The following is a 14140-nucleotide window of genomic DNA, read 5'->3' as shown; positions in this document are numbered from 1 at the left end:
CTGCCAAATGAGATGCTTGCCATCGATGAAGTAATTTCAATATCAACACTCTCATCGACAAAGGACTCGGGTTCGAAAGCAAAGCAAGAAGCCAAATAGCAATCATCGATGCCAGCCTCGACCCAATCGGACAAGCAAGGGATTGACGAAGACGATAACTACTGTCACGCCCCAAACCCGGAGGCGAGACCGGCACTCGGTGCCTCACCTATCCTTGTGTACCAACTTACGACTAAGGGACTCTGAACATATGATGTCATTATTTGGCCATGGGCCACATTGCAAGACAACTGCGAATGCTGACTGAACATCAATATAAAGCTAGGCCGACAAGGCCGTCGTAATTACTACGGCTAACAAAACCAACCAAATATACATACAATGTCTACAAACCCAACATGTTGCACTAACTGACAAGATATGTCTACAAGCCTCTACTGATTGATATACTGTGATCGGAACAGGGCCCCGACCTACTCATTACATATAAACATATATACACAAGATGTACATCAAGTTTTAGACTCGACAACTCCGAAAGGCATGGAGCTTACCGATCAAGCTGAACTCGGGCAACACTTAATAGGGAGGTTTACCCATCTGTCTGTCCGAACCTGCACGCATGAAATGCAGCGTCCCCAAAAAATGGACGTCAAAGTACGAAATAATATACCGAGTATGTAAGGCAATATACTGAAAGCTGAAACTGAACTGATCATATAATAACTGAAAGTAGTTGGAAGTCAAAGATAATCTGAAGATATGCTTACCTGCTGATACTGACTCAACTCTCTCAATACAGTAAGTAAAATAGATATTCGACCTTATAAGGCTCGGTATATATATATATATATATATATATATATATATATATATATATATATATATATATATATATATATATATATATATATATATATATATATATATATATGCTCTGCCGTATTAGGCTTGCTCATAGGCGCTCGACCATACTAGGCTCTATATCTCGGCCAACTGGCTCGCTCATAGGCGCTCAGCCACAGTAGGCTCGGCATATAACTTACCATCTGATCAAAGGTTGCCCAATAGGGGCCTGCCCATCGATTATAGCTCGATGGTAATGAAAATACTGTAATACTGTATATATGAACTCTCTACTCTCTTGACTGGAGGAAGAAAATATTCAATTGAATATGAAGTCCCAATAAAGAGATTATTATCACTTACAAGACTAGGAAAATATAAATTTCGGGATATGAATTTTTTCTTTATGCCTCGTTATCAAACTCGTGTAATTACGACATCATGCCAAAATGAAGGAAGAGCTTAGCCTTAACATACCTGGAGTAGGGAAGAATCCGTATGATCTTCTTGAGAAGGATCACACCGCACTCCCTTAGAATTGCAAAATCCCGTTGTTATTACGTAGTGCAATTTTGTAGAATTTCTTTACCACCCTAAGAATTGTCGTTGCTTATTGTAATATAAAATCTGATATGAACTTTCAAAATCTTCTCCAAAATGGAATTTTGATGCCAAATGAGCATAATGGTAAAGATGACTAATATATGCATGCCTTCGACGTTTTTGAGGGCTAAATAGACAGTCCATGTGTCTTGCATATCTAGAACCTAAATCAAGAGTCATTAGACTCTCCTCTACTTGCTGCTACGTGGGGGGCTTTGTCCCCACCTACAATTATTCACAAATCCTTAATTATATGGTTAATCTCTCATTAAACCAATAATTAACCACTTACCCACGTAATTAAGAATTGTCTCAAATTACTTAAAATACTACTCCTTTTTAATACACTTTATACATCATATTGCCATGGTCATATGGTACCTTGTATGACACTAGTCCATAAATACCGGGTATTTTAGCTCGTGCCGTATTTTATCCCAACATGACAAACTTGGACAAAAATTCATTTTCTTTGACCTTATTTCCCTCTCACCTTCAAATTTACTCATCACTTGTTTGAAATAGCATAGTACTTGCAACCTCAAAATAATCTCATTCCCGAGCTTGCGTCGATTAACTTTACGACGAAACCCTAACGTTCGAAAATGCGAGATGTAACATCTCATTCCCGAGCTTTCATCAATTCACTTACAACATACTTTCATGTACGAAAACATGGGGTGTAACAACTACGGGGTTCCTCGATCCTTTATCGCCCCTGATGATTCCGATGCTACCAAATCAACGGTTGAAGAGCTGGAGCAGATCGTGCTGATCGAACATCTGCCCGATCGAAAGGTATACCTGGGCACGGGGTTAACTCCCGAGCTCAGGAAAAAACTCGTTCAATTTCTTACTACTAATATGATTATTTTTCTTGGTCCCATCTCGATATGACAGGGATCCCACCGGAGATCACTCCTCACAAACTGAGCTTGGACCCGAAGTTCCTTCGGGTAAAGTTGAAAAGGAGACCCAGTCCGATATCAAGCATGCCTTCATCAAGGACAAGGTAACTAAACTACTTAAAATAGGGTCCATCTGGGAGGTCAAATACCCAAAATAGTTAGCAAACGTAGTAGTAGTTCCCAAGAAAGGGAAAAAACTAAGAATGTGTGTGTCGCGCCCCCTTTTCCTCCTCACGGAGAAGTCCGGGTTTCGACGTTCATGGGGGAACAACTCGTTTCCTTTTGGGAATTAGGTATTTGAAGAGTCGCCACCTAACGGATTACGGTGCGTTAGGGTACCTAGAGCGATTAACTCATGTAACTAGTTTGCATTACCAGAGATTAGGGTAAGGGCTCGAAATAACCTTGAGGGGAAGGTGTTAGGCACCCCTCGCGGTCCACAACGGTGGGTCCCGGCCGAACTTAAACTATATGAATTAGTCATTTTCACAAGTAAATAGTTTAAACACATATTTGTAAATAAAGGCGGTTTTTCACAGTCTATGATCATGGAAATTTTGAAAGTAAAAGAGGCTTGGACAACTTAAACACACATAGATGCAAAGAAAAAAAAAAGAAGTTTAGATAATTTAAACACATATAGGAATTGGGAAAGGGAATTCCTAAGTTGATTAGCCTACAGGATCATACCCATGCAATGCCCGGTAATCACTCCTCAATGAGAGGGGCTACACGTGACATTAACGCGCAGGTCATCATATCCTTTTACTACCCATTACCCTCCCCTTAGTGGTTATGAGCGAGTTTAATTAACGACCTTTAAGCGTGCTGCTACCCGTACCTTCCTTATGGTCCTGGAGGAATTTAGGACCTCTAAATCTGGACAGTTCTAGACAACTTAAGGTTTTTAAAAGGTGAAAATCTAGGCGACAAGCAAATAACATGTACAACAAGCAAATAGGGACAAATAATTAGAGGGCTCACATTTACCTCCGCATGTATATAGGCAACCAAACAGCACGTCTAAACACAGATTTTGAAGAAGTTCGGAAATCCTAAGAACATGGCATCTAGATGAATGTTACAGATTCAGGATATGCATAAACAAAGTGGAGGAATCCTAACCAATTTGCATAATGGTTTTTTATAGCCTGTTAAGCTTAAGCAGTTTAACACAATCAAACACAGTTTTCAGTTTATATACATATAGAGACTGATTACCTAAGGCTTGCCTAGGCGGGGGACTGTTTTCAATCACAATTACAGGAGATGATTAACAGTTTAAGAAATTGTTCAAACTACAAACGTGCTATTCTAGATGACACAAATTATGACAGGCATTTTATTTGTATTTTTTTAGACATGATATCTATGTGTGAGGCTGCTTAACCCTTTTTATAGACAACTATTTATTTAGTCGAAGTGGACATGTTCAATGAAATGCAAACAGAGTTCCTAAGGACATGATATCTAATGCATACAGGAATGCCAGCCTTAGTACGACAGGATTATTAGCCTAGTAGCAGGATCTCTAAGTGACAATACTTGTGCAAGATTAAAGCATGGGATGCGTGACATATAGTACGTTGAAACAATAAGTATGAATACCCTAAGAACATGTTATCTAATGCACAAGTTCAACAGGGTTTAAATGCAAACAAACATAACAATCCTAAAACATGGCTTCTAACAAAGATTTGCAGAATATAAATCCTATAGCATGTTTTCTATCCATTTTACCCACAGTACCATACAACTACCCTCCCTTTTCACTAGTCACCCCAATATCTGTTTACAATTAACTATCACAGACCAATGATTGAATAAAATACATAAATAAAATATAAATTAAGCTATAGGGAGCCTGAAGTAGGCCCAAAGCAAATCCTGGTGTACCAAGCCTTCACTAATCTCAAATGCCCAAGGTTCATTGCCACATTTGTGTCTAGGTGTGTCAGAGTTCCCTAAGGACCTCAAGGATCCCGGGTAGTGCTCACACCCAGACTTTCTCAAATAAAGACTAATTATGTGCAGTGTGGAAGAGCCAGCCCTGATATGCCAGAGTTCAGAGAGATCTCAGGGACCTCTAAGCATTACACATACCAGAGGGGCAGGACTTAATAACCTAAGAATAAGTGAGAGTGCTTGACATGATTTGAAAGAGTTCTCGTAAATAGTATAGAGATGACTCTTAGAGGTGAATAGATTTTCTGAAAACCAGTACTAATTTGGAGGTAAAACAGCTTGAGAAAAGTATGAAAACACTTTGAAGTCAAAACACAAATCACAGAACAACCATATTCAGAAACACTTGGCAAGCAGGTTCCACACAAGGAGAGAGAGGTTGGAGATACATAGAATACACCTTAGTGTATAGTGGAGCACAGAAGCAAACAGATGTACAGAATTACTAAGTTAGTTACAAGGGTAGGTGATTGAGACATGGAGCAAAGATGTTGAGAACACATAAACCTCAAACACACAACTAGAGTTGCCTTGAGAGACTAGATGACTTAGCAAAGCAGAGTAGGAAAGGACTTAAATGAACAGACTAGGCAAAACACCACACAAGCATTCATAATGTAAACATGCTAATCACACACTGAGCAAAACAAGATTAGGCATGCTAGATAAACAGTAGACAGGCAAGTAAAGTTGAGACATGCTAATCACATATTGAACAAGGCAATATTAGGCATGCTAGATAAACAGTAAACAGGAGCAGGAATGAACTCATGACTGATGAACTAAGGCGGTAATGAAACACATAGGGTTTAGATTCTAAAATTTAATCAGAGGCATACCAGTTAGGAAAAGAGAACACAAGATGTAAGACAGGCGTTGTGCAATTTCTAGCCTTGACTTACCGCCGGCAAGACTAATGAAGATCACAAGTAGCAGGAAGAACAGAGAGCTTTTTAGAGTGTAAGAGTAGTGGTGAACTAATGCCCCTGTCCTGAAGGAGCAAAATGAGAGTGTATATATAGCACTTTGGGGAGTACAACAAATAAGCTAAAAAAACATAATTCAATCAATTAGGAGCAATTAATCAATCACAGAGTCCATTCCTATAGAGGAGTCCGGAATAGACCCCTTAATTGGGGGCAATTAATTAACGGTCAAAACTGGGACTCAAATAAGGTAATAAATCAACACCAAACCATATAAGGAGTCTATCAAGTCCCCAAGACTGATAACTAATTAAGGCAAATATAGTTAGTCAAAAATAGGGAAACAATTAGATTCTGAAAAATACTGATTTTAATAGGAAAGAACTATTCAAATTTCCCCAAATCAATTAAGCAAAAGAAAATCCCAAAAAATGCTGGAATTAACAGGAAAATCACTCACATCCCTAACTAAATTAGTTAATACGATAGGTTCATAGTCATAAACATAATATCATGAGGAAAAAATGAAGAAATCAGTGTTACCATCAGATACATCAAGGGCTCGAGCATACATACGAAAATTAACCAAACACGTAAAGAGAGGAACAAATTAAACATTGAAAGTAGAAAAACCTCTTGAAGAGGATTCTGGTAAGAACCCTAATTTGAAAACACTTAAAGAAGGGAAACAGCCATGGAAAACTTAAAAGCACGTCAACACATAGAGATTCGAACAACAGAAATCAGAGAAATCGAAACCTGAAGTAGCGTAGTGCTTAAAAATCGGTTAGTAGTAGAGAAGTAAAAGAACCTAAAAGAATAGCCATGGAAGTTTGAAAATACTTCAGATACCCAGAGGTTCGACCAACAAACAACAAGAACAACAAACCCTAATATAACAAAATGTTCAAAAATCGATTAATCAGTAAAGAAATAAAGGAGCCTTAAGGAAAAAAACAATGACGAACTCAGAATCGCTCCAGGTCTACAAGGATCTGGACGGATTCAAGTCCAAACGCTAAGTTGTGAAGAAAAGAGAAAGGCTAAAGAGAATCTGGCCTTTGAATCAAAGATTTGAGCCGTAAAACATTGATAGAAATCACTCACAGACCATAGACAGACTCTTGAAGAGTTTTTAAACGAGATCTGGACCAGATCTCTTCGAGGTCCTTCCACGAAACCACACAATCAAGCAACCAGGATAGGAGACAAGTAGAGGCCTCGTACAACCATGGAAACCCACAGATCGAGTAGGAATCAAAGGGATTAGGGCTGGTTTTGGGTGGCGGCGGATAGGGTTAAAGTTTGGTCTCAGAGAGAATTAGAGAGGAGAGGATTTCAGGGGCGGCGGGTGTAGACAAATGACTAGGGTTTAGGGGTCATTTGGGACTAAAAAAGGAAAGGGGGAACGATGGTCGTTGATCTCTGTGATCAACGGCCAGGATTAAAAGGATTTGGGGCCGGGTTGAAATTTTATTGGTTTGGGCTAGGGTAGATTTGGGCTGGTTGAGACCTAATTTGGGCATTTTAATTAGGTTAGGTCCAAATAAAAAAGACTATTTGTTAAATACCCAAATAAAATAATTTGTAAAATAATTGCTAATTATAAAAAATGATTTTTCATGCATGGAAATGTTTTAAAAATAGTATTTAGCATTTAAAAAATACAAATGACTAATTTCTGGTAAAATAATACAAAAACTGTAAGCATGGGCTATGATTGCAAAGTTATTGCAATTATAGCCAAAAGGTGCCATTTGGCTATTTATGAAATAATTTGGACTCAATAGGACCATAAATAGTAATATTAAATCAAGAAATATTTTAAAAACATTTGTGATGCAATTTTGTAATTATTTGTATGAATAAAATACTGAGATAAATTAATTTAAAAAATGTAAAAATTATGAAAAAATACCAATTGATGTTAATGTATGATTTTGAAGATATATATGCATTTTAACTATTGAAGGAAAAAACTGGGTATCAACAGTGTGTAGATTATAAAGATTTAAATAAGGCATGCCCAAAAGATTCTTTCCCTTTGCCTAAAATCGATCGCATGATCGATGCCACGGCCGGCCACGAGATTCTCAATTTTCTCGATGCCTATTCCGAGTACAACCAAATATGGATGAACCCGGGTGACCAAGAAAAAACCTCTTTCATCACTAAGTATGGCACATACTGCTATAACATAATGCCAATTGGATTAAAAAATGTCGGTGCCACTTACCAACGACTAGTGAACCGAATGTTCGAAGAACAAATAGGGAACACCGTGGAAGTTTATATTGATGATATGTCATTAAAGTCCCTCTGAGCAGAGGACCATTTAAAGCATTTGCAGGAAAATTTCCATATATTGAAGAAGTACAACATGAAGCTGAATCCAGAAAAGTGTCTATTCGGGGTCGGGTCCGGTAAATTTCTCGGATTCATGGTATCCAATCGAGGGATCGAGATCAACCCCGACAAGATCAAAGCTATCGAGGACATCATGGTAGTGGATAATGTGAAGGTCGTACAAAGGCTAACTAGGCGCATTGCATCCCTGGGGCGATTCATCTCGAGGTCGTCCGATAAAATCCATCGGTTTTTCTCGTTGCTGAAAAAGAAAAACAACTTCACATGGACCCCAGAATGCCAATGGGCCTTAGAAGAACTTAAGTTATACTTATCGAGCCCGCCATTGCTTTTCACGCCAAGGGCAGATGAACGACTATACTTGTATCTAGCAGTATCAGAAATAGCGGTAAGTGAAGTCCTAGCCCGGAAAGAGCAAGGTACGCAATTTCCGATTTATTATGTTGGTAGGACCTTAGGTGAGGCCGAAACTAGATATCCTCACCTAGTAAAATTGGCACTCGCCTTGCTAAGTGCCTCTAAAAAACTGAAACCATACTTTCAATGCCATCCTATATGTGTTGTGTCAACCTACCCTTTACGAAATATAATGCATAAGCCCGAACTCTCGGGGCGATTGGCCAAATGAACCGTGGAAATCAGCAGGTACGACATCGAATATCAACCCCGAACAGCCATTAAATCCCAAATTTTGGCAGATTTCGTAGTCGATTTTACGACGGCCCTAATACCCGAAGTCGAAAGAGAGTTGTTGGTAAACTCAGGAACGTCTTCGGGAATCTGGACCCTCTTTACGGACGACGCCTCAAACGTAAAGGGGTCCGGACTTGGCATTGTTTTGAAGCCACCCGCAGGCAATATAGTTAGACAATCTATTAGAATTGTAAAATTAACTAACAACGAGGCCAAATATGAGGCCATGATTGCAGGTCTCGAACTGGCCAAACGCTTGGGGGCTGAGGTGATCAAAGCTAAGTGTGACTCCCTCCTTGTAGTAAACCAAGTTAACGGAACATTCGAAGTCAGAGAAGAACGAATGCAAAGATACGTAGACAAGTTACAGGTAGCATTACATCGGTTTAAAGAGTGGACTTTGAAGCACGTGCCTCGAGATCAAAATAGTGAGGTCGATGCCCTTGCGGACTTAGGATCATCGTCGAAGACGACGAGCTCAACTCGGGGTCATTCGTATAGCTCATGAGGTCGGTAGTAAAGGAATTTCACGCCGAAATAAACTCCACAAGCTTAACTTGGGATTGGAGAAATAAATACATAGAGTATCTGAAGACCGGGAAACTTCACTCACCAAAGGAATCGAGGGACCTGCGCACAAGGCAGCCCGATTTAGCTTGTCCGAGGACGGAACCTTTCTCAGGAGAATGTTCGATGGTCCACTAGCAATATGTCTGGGATCGGGAGATACCGAGTACGTTTTGAGGGAAGTCCACGAAGGCACATGCGAGAACCACTCCGGCACCGAATCATTGGTTCGAAAGGTAATCAGAGCCGGCTATTATTGGGTCGATATGGAAAAAGATGCGAAGGAGTTCGTGCAAAAATGTGATAAGTGCCAAAGACATGCTACGATGATTCATCAACCCGGGGAGCTGTTGCATTCGGTTTTATCGTCGTGGCCGTTCATGAAGTGGGGGATGGACATTGTCAGCCCTCTTCCATCGGCACCAGGTAAGGCTCAATTTGTCTTATTTATGACTGACTATTTCTCTAAGTGGGCTGAAGCACAGGCATACGAGAAGGTCAGGGAGAAGGAAGTCATTGACTTTATTTGGGACCACATCATATGTCGGTTCGGGATACCATCCAAAATTGCATGTGACAACAAAAAATAGTTTATTGGCAGTAAAGTGACCAAATCTCTCGAAGACCATAAGATCAAAAGGATCTTGTCAACACCTTACCACCCTAGTGGGAACGGACAAGCCGAATTGACCAACAAAACAATAATCCAAAACCTTAAAGAAAAGGTTAACTAACGCTAAGGGAAATGGAAAGAGGTCTTTCCCGAAGTTCTTTGGGCATATCTCACAACTTCGAAGTCCAGTACCGAGGCTACCCTGTTCTCATTGGTTTATGGCGACGAAGCTCTAATACCGATCGAAGTTGGGGAGCCGAGCATCAGATTTTGATATGCAACGATGGAATCAAATAACGAGGCCATGAATACAAGTCTGGAGCTATTGGATGAAAGGCGTGAAGCTGCCCTTGTTCGATTGGCCGCCCAAAAGCAACAGATCGAAAGGTACTACAATCGAAGGGCCAACCTTCGATACTTCAATGTCAGGGACTTAGTACTAAGAAAAGTCACGTTAAACACCCGAAATCCAAATGAAGGGAAATTGGGTCCGAACTGGGAAGGGCCATACCAGATTCTCGAGATCACTGGGAAAGGGTCCTATAAGCTCGGAATAATAAACGGAGAACAATTACCAAACAATTGGAACGTAACTCATCTTAAACGATATTACTGCTAAAGTACGACCCTATTTCAAGTCTTTCTATTTATTGACTAACACTTGCAGGTGATCGACAAGGAGCGACACAAAGCCTTTAGGTCCGAAAGCACGTGATGCACTATTTTTCCCTTTAACCGCTTTTTTCCCAATTGGGTTTTTTGGCAAGGTGTTTAACGAGGCAACAGTGGATTGTGCTAACTTAGAATCAAAGACTGATCATGAATCGGTGTCAAAGACAACACTAACAGTATCCGAGGTTCCTCTACAATCAACCTCGAATAATGGGGGGCATTACCCTCTAGAGTTGTGCATAATTTGGTACATACCGAATTACCGTACCGAAACCGAAAATTTTGGTATTTGATATTTTGGTATTCGGTATGGTATTTTGTTTAAGTTTTAAAAAATATGGTATTAGGTATGGTATTTGGTATTTTTAAATGAAATGCCGATACCGTAACGAAATATATATTATATTACACAAAACAAATATTATTAATTATAACATAAATATTAAAAATCAAAATTTACTTTTCTTTATTCTCTAATTTCATCAATTAACTCTAAGCAAGTACGAAGACATTTCTAATGATCAAATTTATTCCTTTATGTGCAGTTTTCTCTCTTTAGGTTGATATTTGCTGATTTTGGATAAAATTTTTGTCAACAAACACTTTTTGTTTTGTACTTTTGAGTACTTAATTAAGAATATTATAGTCTATGACTCTATGCACTTGTTAGTATTCAAAGCGAATAAACCGAAGTTACCGAATCGAATAAACCAAAATCGAAAAGATAAAATTGAATCATATCAATCTAATTTAGGTACGGTATTGGTATAGCATTTTAAGAAACCGAATATCGAAAATACCGAACTGAAATATCTAAATTCCGAACCGTACCGACCAACGAACACCCCTATTACCCTCGGATGTCAACTTTTTGCGAGGAAATTACTTCGTAATAGCAGGGTCTCGATAGTTAAGATTTGTTGTAATGGTCAAACGGTCAAATGAACCGTGTCCACATAGGTTGCTTGAGCCCTGGCATAAAACATGTACGCATGTGTAACCATTTTTAAGAATAAAATGAAGTACTTTCCTTGCAATTATCTCATGTCTTAGAAAAAAATTTCTACTTTACAATTTCGTACTTTCGATCTCTTAAGGAAATGAGCTCAAGGGCTGATTATAACCAGAGTTCGGATGATCACCCCTACACTCGGGGACTGTCATCTGAAAAGCAAACTCAAACAGATCAAACTATTAATTATCAGGGGCACAAGACATCTCAGGCAACCCCCGAATTTTAAAGGCCACAGCCATACCTACTCGGGGACTATTATCTTAGGGAAGCCTGGATAACTCGGGAAAGCAAGCTCACTAGGCTACGCCCGAATTAAAAGGCTACGGTCGCATTAACACGGCTTGGAGATGTCCAAGAACCGTAACAAAAAAATAGGCCTTCGAAATTTTCATAACTGATTTTAAAGGCTACCCTCGGCAAATTACGGTCTGAGTTGCTTACTTTGGGAGAAGGTTCCCGGTAACCCCAAACCTCCAAGATGACTCAAAAGTAAAAATAATGTAAAGGCAGGATCGTACGAACTTGCATAACCTAAGCTATTTTATTCCAACCTTTGTGAATACAAGTAATAAAGCAAAGGAATATTCGAAAGCCGAAAGGGAAAAGAAAGCCTTGTATATATTTACAAAATAGTCTTTTACAAAAGCCAAAATGGCTTAATTCAAAAATATTCACAATGGCCGAAATGGCCTCTAAAAGATGCAAAAGGAAAAACAAAAACTACAAAGGCCTAAGTGGCCTGGTCTTCATCGGAGGCAACATCTCCGCCCTCGGGATCTTCCCCGCCTTCAGACTCACTTAAATTATCTGAGTCTTCTTCGGGAAAGGCCAGTTTTCAAGCCCTGGCTTCCTCTGCTTTAGTGTTCTCGAGTTCAGCCAGTATATCAAAGCCCTGAGCATGGACTCCCTTAAGGGTTTTCCTTCGAGCTTTCCACTTTGCATGATCTACCATGCTTTTTGCTTGTGCCTGGATGGCCTCGACGTCGACCTTATATTGGGCCACTTTAGCATCGGCCTTGGTGTTGGCCACGGCCACCTCAGATTTGGCTGCCTCGAGCTCATTGGCCAAGTTGCTAATTGGTACTGAAGCTCCTCGATTTTCTTGGCCTGCACCGAGGCCTTCTCTCTTGCAGCTCGGAGCTGGATCTCGGCCGACTCCAGTTGTGTTTGGGCAGCTTCCCTTTTCGAGGCTAAGATGTCCATATTTTTCTTACTCCTCAGCCTCAGCTCGAATTGTATCTACTTGTTTCTGAAGCTCCTCGATTTGTTCAAGCCTCTGCCGGACCTACAGAATCGGATCGTTAGTCATTATCTCCAATTTGTCTTCACTATCGTGAAGCACTCGAAATACCTGCTCGGCCATCTCGGCATGCTCATCCTGAGTTATTACTAGATCGGCCTAAAGCTTCTCACTGAGAAGCTTGTAGGTATCACTTTTCTCAGGGAGGTCCCGGTCCTCGGCCTCGTGATGAGTTAATTTCTCCCGATATCAGAGGAAAGACTCGTGATGCAGCACCGAAGCTTGCAAGCGTAAGGAAAAATGTTGTTTAAAACTTTAAAAGTTAGAATATATGAGAAGAAAAGACACGTGAATTTACTCGATTTAATGCTTGTTGGGCTACATTGAATAAGCAGGAGGTTTCCACCTCGTCCATCACTGCATGATCTTCTTTGGTCACTAAACATCGAAGGTAACTGGCGAACCCCATGGGGGCAGAGAAAACCCGAGCGTCCCCTGGGATAGAAAATGCTATTGACCTTCTTCGGTCAGGATTAACACTTGGGGCCGGGAATCGATCCACCAGTTTTAAGCTCGACAAAGACCCGGTTGCACCAGACGACGGCTTTTTCCTTGGCACCGGTAAGTCACCGAGCCCGGTGAAGTCTTCCAAAGCAGCGGCTTCGACCCCATCCAAGAAGACATGGATATCAGTCACCCCTGGGGACTCAACATACTGGCCTCACGAAGCATGGTGTCCGAAATCTGAGGAGACCCGCTAACGTCGATCGCTCTAAGTTCGTCTATCGGGGCACTTACTGTAGCTCGGGAACCATCGCCCCCGATCTCTCTCTAAACCACCATAACATAGGGCAGGTTGGGCTCGACCCTTTCTGGCTTGGAAGCTTCATCCAGAGCTCTCTCACCGACCTCCTCATGTCAGGATGTTTCAGCTTCAGCGCCTGCCGATTCGAGAACTTTTTGTACGGTGACACCAGCCCGCATACGGGCCACTAGTTTGGATTTATCTTCTTCTTCTTCTTCTTCTTCTTTGGACTCATCGCTTAACCGGAAGATTGAGTCCGAGGACATAGGTCCAGTGTCTCCCTTGGGCTTGCGCGGCCTCTTCGTCTGTTTCTTCTTTTCCGAGCCCGGGGAACTCGGAGCCCCTTTCCTTTTCTTCTCTTTTGCCTGCTTCGGAGCAGGTGGTCGAGGAAGGATTTCTTCACCACCAGATGAGGGCCTCATTGCAACATCCTTCCCGAGGCCTACAAAGGAAAAAAGATGAGTAAGCTCGAGAAGAATGAGTAAGCTCGAGAAGAAGCCTGAACGAGAACCGTTCGAAGAAAGAAAATTACCATGATTGCAGGCCTCCCATCGACCCTTCGATAACTCTATCCAAGCACGCTCGGAGTATGATCTCTACGACACCAGGCCCTCGACCCATTGCTTGAGCTCGGGGACTACTTCTGGCACCTGGGCCACAGCTGCAACACCAAAAACATAGATGAGAAAAGAAGATAAGAAGTAAAACGGAAAAATTGGACATTCAAGGCGAAGTAATATTCACGACTCGTGTTCCATTTCTTAGGAAACAACATGTCTTTGGTAAGGATCAGGTCCGAAGTCCTTATCGGCCCATCCAACCTCGGGCACGAGCCTCGTCTATGCTCTAGAATGGGGCCTTAATGGCCCGACGAGCAAGCTTCATCGGCCCTCCTCGATAGACTTGGGGACTGTAAAGGC

The sequence above is a fragment of the Nicotiana attenuata genome, chromosome 1 (assembly GCF_001879085.1).
Source record: "Nicotiana attenuata strain UT chromosome 1, NIATTr2, whole genome shotgun sequence".
Taxonomy (NCBI): domain Eukaryota; kingdom Viridiplantae; phylum Streptophyta; class Magnoliopsida; order Solanales; family Solanaceae; genus Nicotiana; species Nicotiana attenuata.
This window is presented reverse-complemented; position numbering follows the sequence as displayed.